Source organism: Patagioenas fasciata, chromosome 4 (genome assembly GCF_037038585.1).
Source record: "Patagioenas fasciata isolate bPatFas1 chromosome 4, bPatFas1.hap1, whole genome shotgun sequence".
In the NCBI taxonomy this organism is placed as follows: Eukaryota; Metazoa; Chordata; class Aves; order Columbiformes; family Columbidae; genus Patagioenas; species Patagioenas fasciata.
Window position 1 is genome coordinate 42,731,700 of NC_092523.1, and position 7,920 is coordinate 42,739,619.

The window sequence follows — 7,920 nt, forward strand, 5'->3', positions numbered from 1 at the left end:
GACAGGACTTGAGGTCAATACAGGCATTAGCTATTACTGCACTCTTTTGTCTGAGCACTAATATCAGCATTAATCTATCATTAACTAATCTTAAAAGGCCTTACTCCAGTGTAAGAGACTTTTTTTTTTTTTTTTTCTCTATAAGAATGGAATAGTCAAAGTTTCTGAGAACCACTGAGCTAAGGACATGAATGCAGTTGGGAAGAATTACACTGAAAAGTAATGTGAAAAGGAAAAGCATGTGTGTGCAGAACACTGAGAAAAGGATGAGATTGCAGAGGAATATGTACTGAAGAGTAGGCAGAGAGAGAAAAAAATAAGACATGTAAATTTGGAATGTGAAATAAGGCATAGAAAAGCAGCTACTCTCAAAAATAAATTGTACTGTGACCAAAATCAGTTAAACACAATTAAGCATGGATAAAAATGTTAAGTTTTTCTAGCACTATTCTTCTGTGTAAGCAATTGCTGGAGCACTTAAGAATGATACATACTTAATGATACATATAGGCCCACTGATGAATGGGGTGGGTGCCCTGGTGACAGAAGACACAGAGAAGGCAGAATTACTGAATGCCTTCTTTGTCTCTGTCTACTCTGCCAGAGACTGTCCAGGGGAGCCCTGTACCCCTGAGTCCCCAGGTGAAGCCAGGTCAATGGAGGAGTTCGCTTTAGTCGATGAGGACTGGGTTATGGAGCAATTAAGTAGTCCGGACATCCATAAATCCATGGGTCCAGATGAGATGCACCCGCGGGTGCTGAGGGAGCTGGCTGAAGTCATTGCTAGACCGCTCTCCATCATCCTTGCCAAGTCTTGGGAGATGGGAGAGGTGCCCAAGGATTGGAGGGAAGCAAATGTCACTCCAGTCTTCAAAAACTTCAAGAAGGAGGACCTGGGTAATTATAGAGCCGTCAGCCTCACCTCTGTCCCTGGGAAAGTAATGAAACGGCTTGTCCTTGGTGCCATCTCAAGGCACATCAGGGATAAGAGGGTTATTAGTGGCAGTCGGCATGGCTTTACTAAGGGTAAGTCATGCTTGACCAACCTCATAGCCTTTCATGAGAATGTAACAAGGTGGATGGATGATGGCAGAGCGGTGGATGTGGTCTACCTTGACTTCAGCAAAGCCTTTGACACAGTCTCCCATAGCATCCTAGTTGCTAAGTTGAGGAGGTCTGGTCTGGACAAGAGTAGTGAGGTGGATTGCAAACTGGCTTAAGGAGAGAAGCCAGAGAGTGGTAGTCAAAGGTGCGGAGTCTAGTTGGAGGCCAGTATCTAGTGGAGTGCCTCAGGGGTCAGTACTGGGGCCAATATTATTCAATATATTCATTAGCGGTTTAGATGAGGGAATTGAGTGTACTATCAGCAAGTTTGCTGATGACACTAAGCTGGGAGGAGTGGCTGACACGCCAGAAGGGACCTGGACAGGCTGGAGAGTTGGGTGGGGAATAACCTGATGAAATTGGAGAGGGAAAGTGTAGAGTCTTGCATCTGGGCAGGAACAACCCCAGGTTCCAGTATAGGCTGGGGAATGACCTGTTAGAAAGCAGTGTAGGGGAAAGGGACCTGGGGGTCCTGGTGGGCAACAGGATGACCATGAGCCAGCACTGGGCCCTTGTGGTCAGGAAGGCCAATGGCATCCTGGGGTGTATTAGAATGGGGGTGGTTAGTAGGTTGAGAGAGGTTCTCCTTCCCCTCTACTCCACTCTGGTGAGACCACACCTGGAATATTGTGTCCAGTTCTGGGCCCCTCAGTTCAAGAAGGACAGGGAACTGCTGGAGAGAGTCCAGCGTAGGGCAACAAAGATGATTAAGGGAGTGGAGTATCTCCCTTATGAGGAAAGTATCTTTCCTTATGAGGAAAGGCTGAGAGAGCTGGGTCTCTTTAGTTTGGAGAAGACTGAGGGGGGACCTTATTAATGTCTATAAGTATATAAAAGGTGAGTGCCATGAGGATGAAGCCAGGCTCTTCTCGGTGGCAAACAACGATAGGACATGGGGTAATGGGATCAAGCTGGAACACAAGAGGTTCCACTTAAATTTGGGAAGAAACTTCTTCTCCATGAGGGTAACAGAGCATTGGAACAGGCTGCCCAGGGAGGTTGTGGAGCCTCCTTCCCTGGAGACATTCAAAACCCACCTGGACATGTTCCTGTGTGACCTCATCTAGATGTTCCTGCTCTGGCAGGGGGATTGGACTAGATGATCTTCTGAGGTCCCTTCCAATCCCAAACATACTGTGACACCTTTAATGAAAACAGGTGAACAGTAAGGTTTATGCTGTAGAGTTCATGGACCTTATGTGATGAAGAAAATTAGTAACTAAGGACTGTTTTTTCAGTTTTCAAAACCAGACATGGTGTAATTTCCAAAAAGACCTGACATAGCACACAGCCTGGTAAACAGGCTTTAAATACTCCAATCCTAGTCTCGTGAAAGAAAGGCCAAATAAAAAGCAAATAGTATGAAGTCTGAGTTCTGCTCAGTGGAGAAGTCCAGTCTGTGCGATCAGTGCTGAACAGGGTAGTGTTCCTGGTAGATTGCAAGTTCATTTTAGTGCCACGGAAAAACATAGTCTGAGTTCAAGCAAGGATTACAAATGGAAGCAAGTATAGGTCATGGCTTTGATTCACATTAGTACTGCAAATTACTGAGATGCAAAGGAGAAATCTTGATGAGCAGATCTGAGGCCCAGCACTATGAAGGTTTGTATTTCATGTATGGTGTAGCCTTAAGATGACTGTGGAAGAGATGGACCAGCTCCTACTTTCTGACTTGTGTTGCCTCCCAGTAATCGGGTCTCTATACTGAGTGGGTTCCATTTACTGAACTAGCAGAAAAACCACAAAAAAATTATTAGATTTCACCTTGTAGCCATGTGACAGCTTGGACATGATGCAAAAGTAGCAGCAGAAACCTGCAGCAAGGATTTCTTGGGAAAAGCTGGACCATACCAATCAGCTGCAGGCAAAGCTGATGATGGAGCTCCACCCTTCAACAGAGTGACACCTCATTGAAATACGTTCTGCATGGGTTTTGTGGACAGCCTACACACACACACACCCAAAAAAAAAAAAAAAAAAAAAAAAAGGTTTACAAGATCCAGTCCTTAGCAAGTGATATATCATGTGGATAAGCAGGACCATTAGGGTAGTCGTCTTGTTCATGGAAGTCTTCTCAGTCACTGGAGTTTTTTCCTGATCATTTTACTTTAAAGGAGTGTAGATTATTCTTATTTTCAGTCATGCTTGTTTAACTTGTCAAAACATTATTTTCTCGAAAAATGAAGCAGAAGTAATTTTCTTCATAGATAATAACTGTAAAGTATAGTACTATACCTATCAGTGCAAGTCCATCAAAGTCAGTGTACTTCTGCTCCACTGCAATTGCTCTGCACATAACAGCAATAAGATAGTCCTAACCAATTCAATCAACTATTACACAGTTTATTGAGAACAAGTACAGCTAATTAATTAAAATTACATTTAAACAATTGATATACTGCCATCTAGTGCCTACTGGATGCACAACTACACACAGAAATTTATTAATTTCAAATATCCTTGGTATCTATGATTGGCGTACAGCAAAAGAATAGATAAACTCACCAAATTGCATGTAGTCATGCATATAGTGAGCTTACCTAAGAAGAGTAGTAGGAAGCAATTTACACCAAGGAAAGTGACACAGTATGCTCAAAGAGTCAATCTGAATACATATTGTTTCATATGCATATATAAATAAGACTGGAGGAACAGTATTTGCAGAGTCTACAGTACTTGAGTGAAAATGAAAAATGCTGTAGACTGGGAAAGAGCAAGTGGAATATAGTTCATACATTGTACAAATTATTTTGTTGTACAAAAAGGCAATGAAATTTTTTAAAAAAATTATATTCAGAAAGCCATAACAATCATATCTGTGTAGTTACCACATATAATTTTGCACAGACAGGTTGTTTGTAGAAAGTGAAAAGCAGATCATGCTGCTGTTCCAGAAACTGAGTAAATCCCCATTTGGAATAATATTTTGTATGTGTGTGTAAGAAAGACTTGAAGGTATTGCAAATTCATTGTAAAGATTAAGAAAAGAGCTCAAGATCAGTACACTTAACTTTACAGAATGTCTAGTAAAATTGGATTCCTATTATATTGAGTTTAAAAAAAATGAAGGGGAAATTAAAGTCAAAGATTTAAGTGGGAAAAGGCTTAGTCCAATAATTCTGCTACAAGCAGATACTCATATAGTGAGTAGTCAATTTTCACTGGCATCAGGGAAAGTTTCTTGCCAGTTTTTCTGTGCAAAAGAATAATATTTTTATCCAGACTAATATATTAGGGAAAAAAAAATAGGTATCCTCAGAATCCAGAATATTCAAAAGACTCCCTTGTCAGAAGGCTAATATTTAACCATAGAGTCTAAAATGTTAGTTTATGCAAGCTAGTTCTTGACATGTTCATTTTACGATTTTCAGACAAGATATTTAGAAAATGGAAAAAGAACTGTGAATCCTCCATCTTTATTTTAATTTTATCAGTAGTTTTCTTGAGGCAAATTATCTCAAACATTCCTCTTTTCCTATGAAAATTATCCTAGACAATATATAATCTAAACCCAAGTAGCTTCAGAAACAGTTCTGCATCTCCCTTTATACATTAAGTAAATGCTTGTCATACTGTGACGGCTTTATAATATAATATAAACAGAAATGTGATTTTGAAAAATAAACAAAGAAGAGATACAATTAACCTATTTCATATTTATTTTTAGAAATATACACTGAAAGCACAAATCACACTATGAAACTGAGTATCATGATATATCTTATTTACTTATCTCTTCTTTAACCTCAATTTATTTGTTTTTTTAATATATCTGGAAATTCAGTAAATTTTTTAAAGTAAGCAAGAGTGCCCATTCTGTTCTTCACAATTTTTCCCATTCACTGTTACATTATGTCCTTTGTCTTATCTGCATTAAGCAATCCAAATTCTCTCTCTATTACTATATTAACTTTTACCTACCTATTTTCATCAGTCTTATCTCTGGGCTTCATTATGGACACTGAGGACATTTTGCTAGATGATTTGTACTAATCTATTATTAGCTGAATTAACAAATGGCCACACTATGCCTCCAGCATTCAAATTTGTATATTAATTGGTGAAAGACTGAAAGAGTTTTTATTAATACCAGTGTTATCCTCTTCTCTTTTCAATAGCTTGCATTTAACAGCCACAGAATTTTAAAGGGCATTTTATTTATTAAGCCAAAGCTTCATAGCAAGTGGCAGTTTTTGATTACATGATTACCATGTATAAACAGCCTGATGCTGTTCAGCACACAAAACTTACACTTGCATGATGTGAAAATCCAAAGCTATACATGGAGAGAAAGGTTCTTTTATTTTAAATGTATTCAGAAGTCATCTGTTTTTTTCATCTCCATAGGATTTTAAAAACTTACAGAAGCTTGAAATAAAACAGGTACCTGTGAAGTGTCTGTAATTTGAGGCTAGAATATAGACTGCGCTTACAGCATTATGACTGTCAGGACTATTACAACCAATTCATGCAAATAAAATTGTCTTTACTGTTATTTTTACCTTTTCACTTCCCCTTTCTATTTCTAGTCGTGCTGGGATCTGTTACAACCCCATATTTTCAGAGCAGAGACTGAATACTTTACATAGAGCTGAATAGAGTTCAAATATTAATTGCACCTGTAATATGAGCAAGAAACAGTAATAATAATTACACGTTATAGTTGACTGTGGAAAAGGTTGTGATCCCAATCCTGTTTCCATTCATGCCAAATTTTAAATAAAACTGAGAGGAGGAAAAGTAGATATTAGGCCTCTTTGTGAGGATACAACTGTGAAAGTTAGTCCCCAAATATTATAATTATTACTGATATGGGAAAGGTTATGCCTTAGTACAGGATTTAAGCCTGGGCCTCTAATCTACATTAGTTTTCCTTAAGGGCAGCCAGCAAATAAGGATGCCATAGCACAGCATTGTTCAACCACAACACATCTTTTTACCGTACCCTTATTAGACATCTTCATCATTATTAATGGAGTTGCAGAGGAAGTAATTTAAGAACAGGCCATTCTGGTTTAGACTCCTCAGCACTGGATGAGCCCTCAGGAGTGGACTTTGAAGTCAGATGCACTAAAATGACAATGTCTGCAAAATCGGCCAGAAGATGGAACAGGAACTGAGCAGAAGAGAATCTTACATCTTTAAGTCCTTACTTACATCATTAAAACCTCTAACTATAAAAATTACCTGTAAACCTAATAATTAAAACAGTATACCAAAACAAAACACAGACTGGGTGCTCTACTAAGAACAAGAGTAGAATAATACTATAAAGTTTATATACATATTTCGGATAAACCAGTTGAAATCGGCAGTCACATATTTCTAAAAACGCTACCTAGTGTTGTGTACAATAAACATTTATGCATTCCAAATATTTAAACTAATATTTTTTTCCCCCAACCATGCTTTTCAGTAACCCATTGAGAACACTCTGTTTTCCATTCAGTAGAAACAATACTTATATATAAAGTTAGCCATATTCAAATGAGTGTTGATAAATGTACACTTCCTGGGACTTCAGGATTCTAAAATGCTCAGAAGCTTTTGTTTATTTCGTTTAACCTTAAACACTTGCCTACTGCCATTTATCATGCACACTGCATATATGTGCAAGCCACTGAGTAGAGGTGTTTTGTAAGTGTACAGCAGTTTGCAGTAATGGATTATATATTAGACCAAATTTATAAATACCTGAACAAATAAAGAATGTTAGAAAATCATCTCTGAACAAGCACAGAGAAATGGGAACTACATAGCAGCAATTGCATTCACTTGTTAGATAGTATGCTGCTGATATAATGCAGGCAAAGTATGTGTTTTCTCAGCTGACTGTATTGGATATCTAAAGAAACAGTCTAAATCCAAGAGTATAGCTAACCTATAGTATTTTAGGAAGATTGGCAACTGGAGGAGTACTTCTACAACTGAAATTACTATGCTAATAAAAAAATGTAGTTGTTTGAGCTTGGGTGTTCAAATGATGAATCGAATCTCTCATTTTAAGATTCTCGGTTCTGAAGTCTTTTAACAGCTGTTCTAAATCACTTCTTCTTTAATGTATCTCTTTCCCTGCTACTGTTTCCCCTCAAATATCATCCTTGCCAAATTCAGAATCCAAAACCCCAGATTAAAAGACAAAAAACATGTATGCATTCCTAAGCATGCACATAAGCAAGCAAACAAAATGTGGGGAAATGAGAAAAATAAATGTGCAGTTCAGCATTTGGTTTCGTCATAAATGAAAGCAACAGCAGCTAAGCAACATGAGATGATATGTGACTATTTTTTGTAAGAGACTTTTTGTATTTTGTTTCTTAAAAAAAGTTTAATACTATTTTAATTATTTTTAAAATAAATTGCTATAAAGTATCTTAACTGACATAAATGTATTTCTGGTAAACATAAATAAATATTCTAACTATTGTCATGAACTGGCACTGCTATTAGATACTTGTCTGTGGGACTACGTACAATACACCGCACGCTAGCATTTCTGGTTATTCCAGAACAGACATGTTAACTAGAACACAGACGTTGGTGCTTCTTGCAAAACAAACAAAAGGTAAAGACTTCTTGCTTTTCAAGCTGACCAAAAGCTCAGACAAAGGCACCACACAGGTAAGTTGTATAGTTGTACAAAGAAATGGGAAGTTCTGGGACTTATCTATTGAACCCCTCTTCTCTTTAAAGTAGATGGTTATTAGATCTGTGTAGACTCAGTCCACACCTGCCACACCATCTACTCAGCAAGGCAGAACACCTTACAAAAGCGACGCCGATTATGTGAACAGCAACCCATGAATTGTGGCCTCA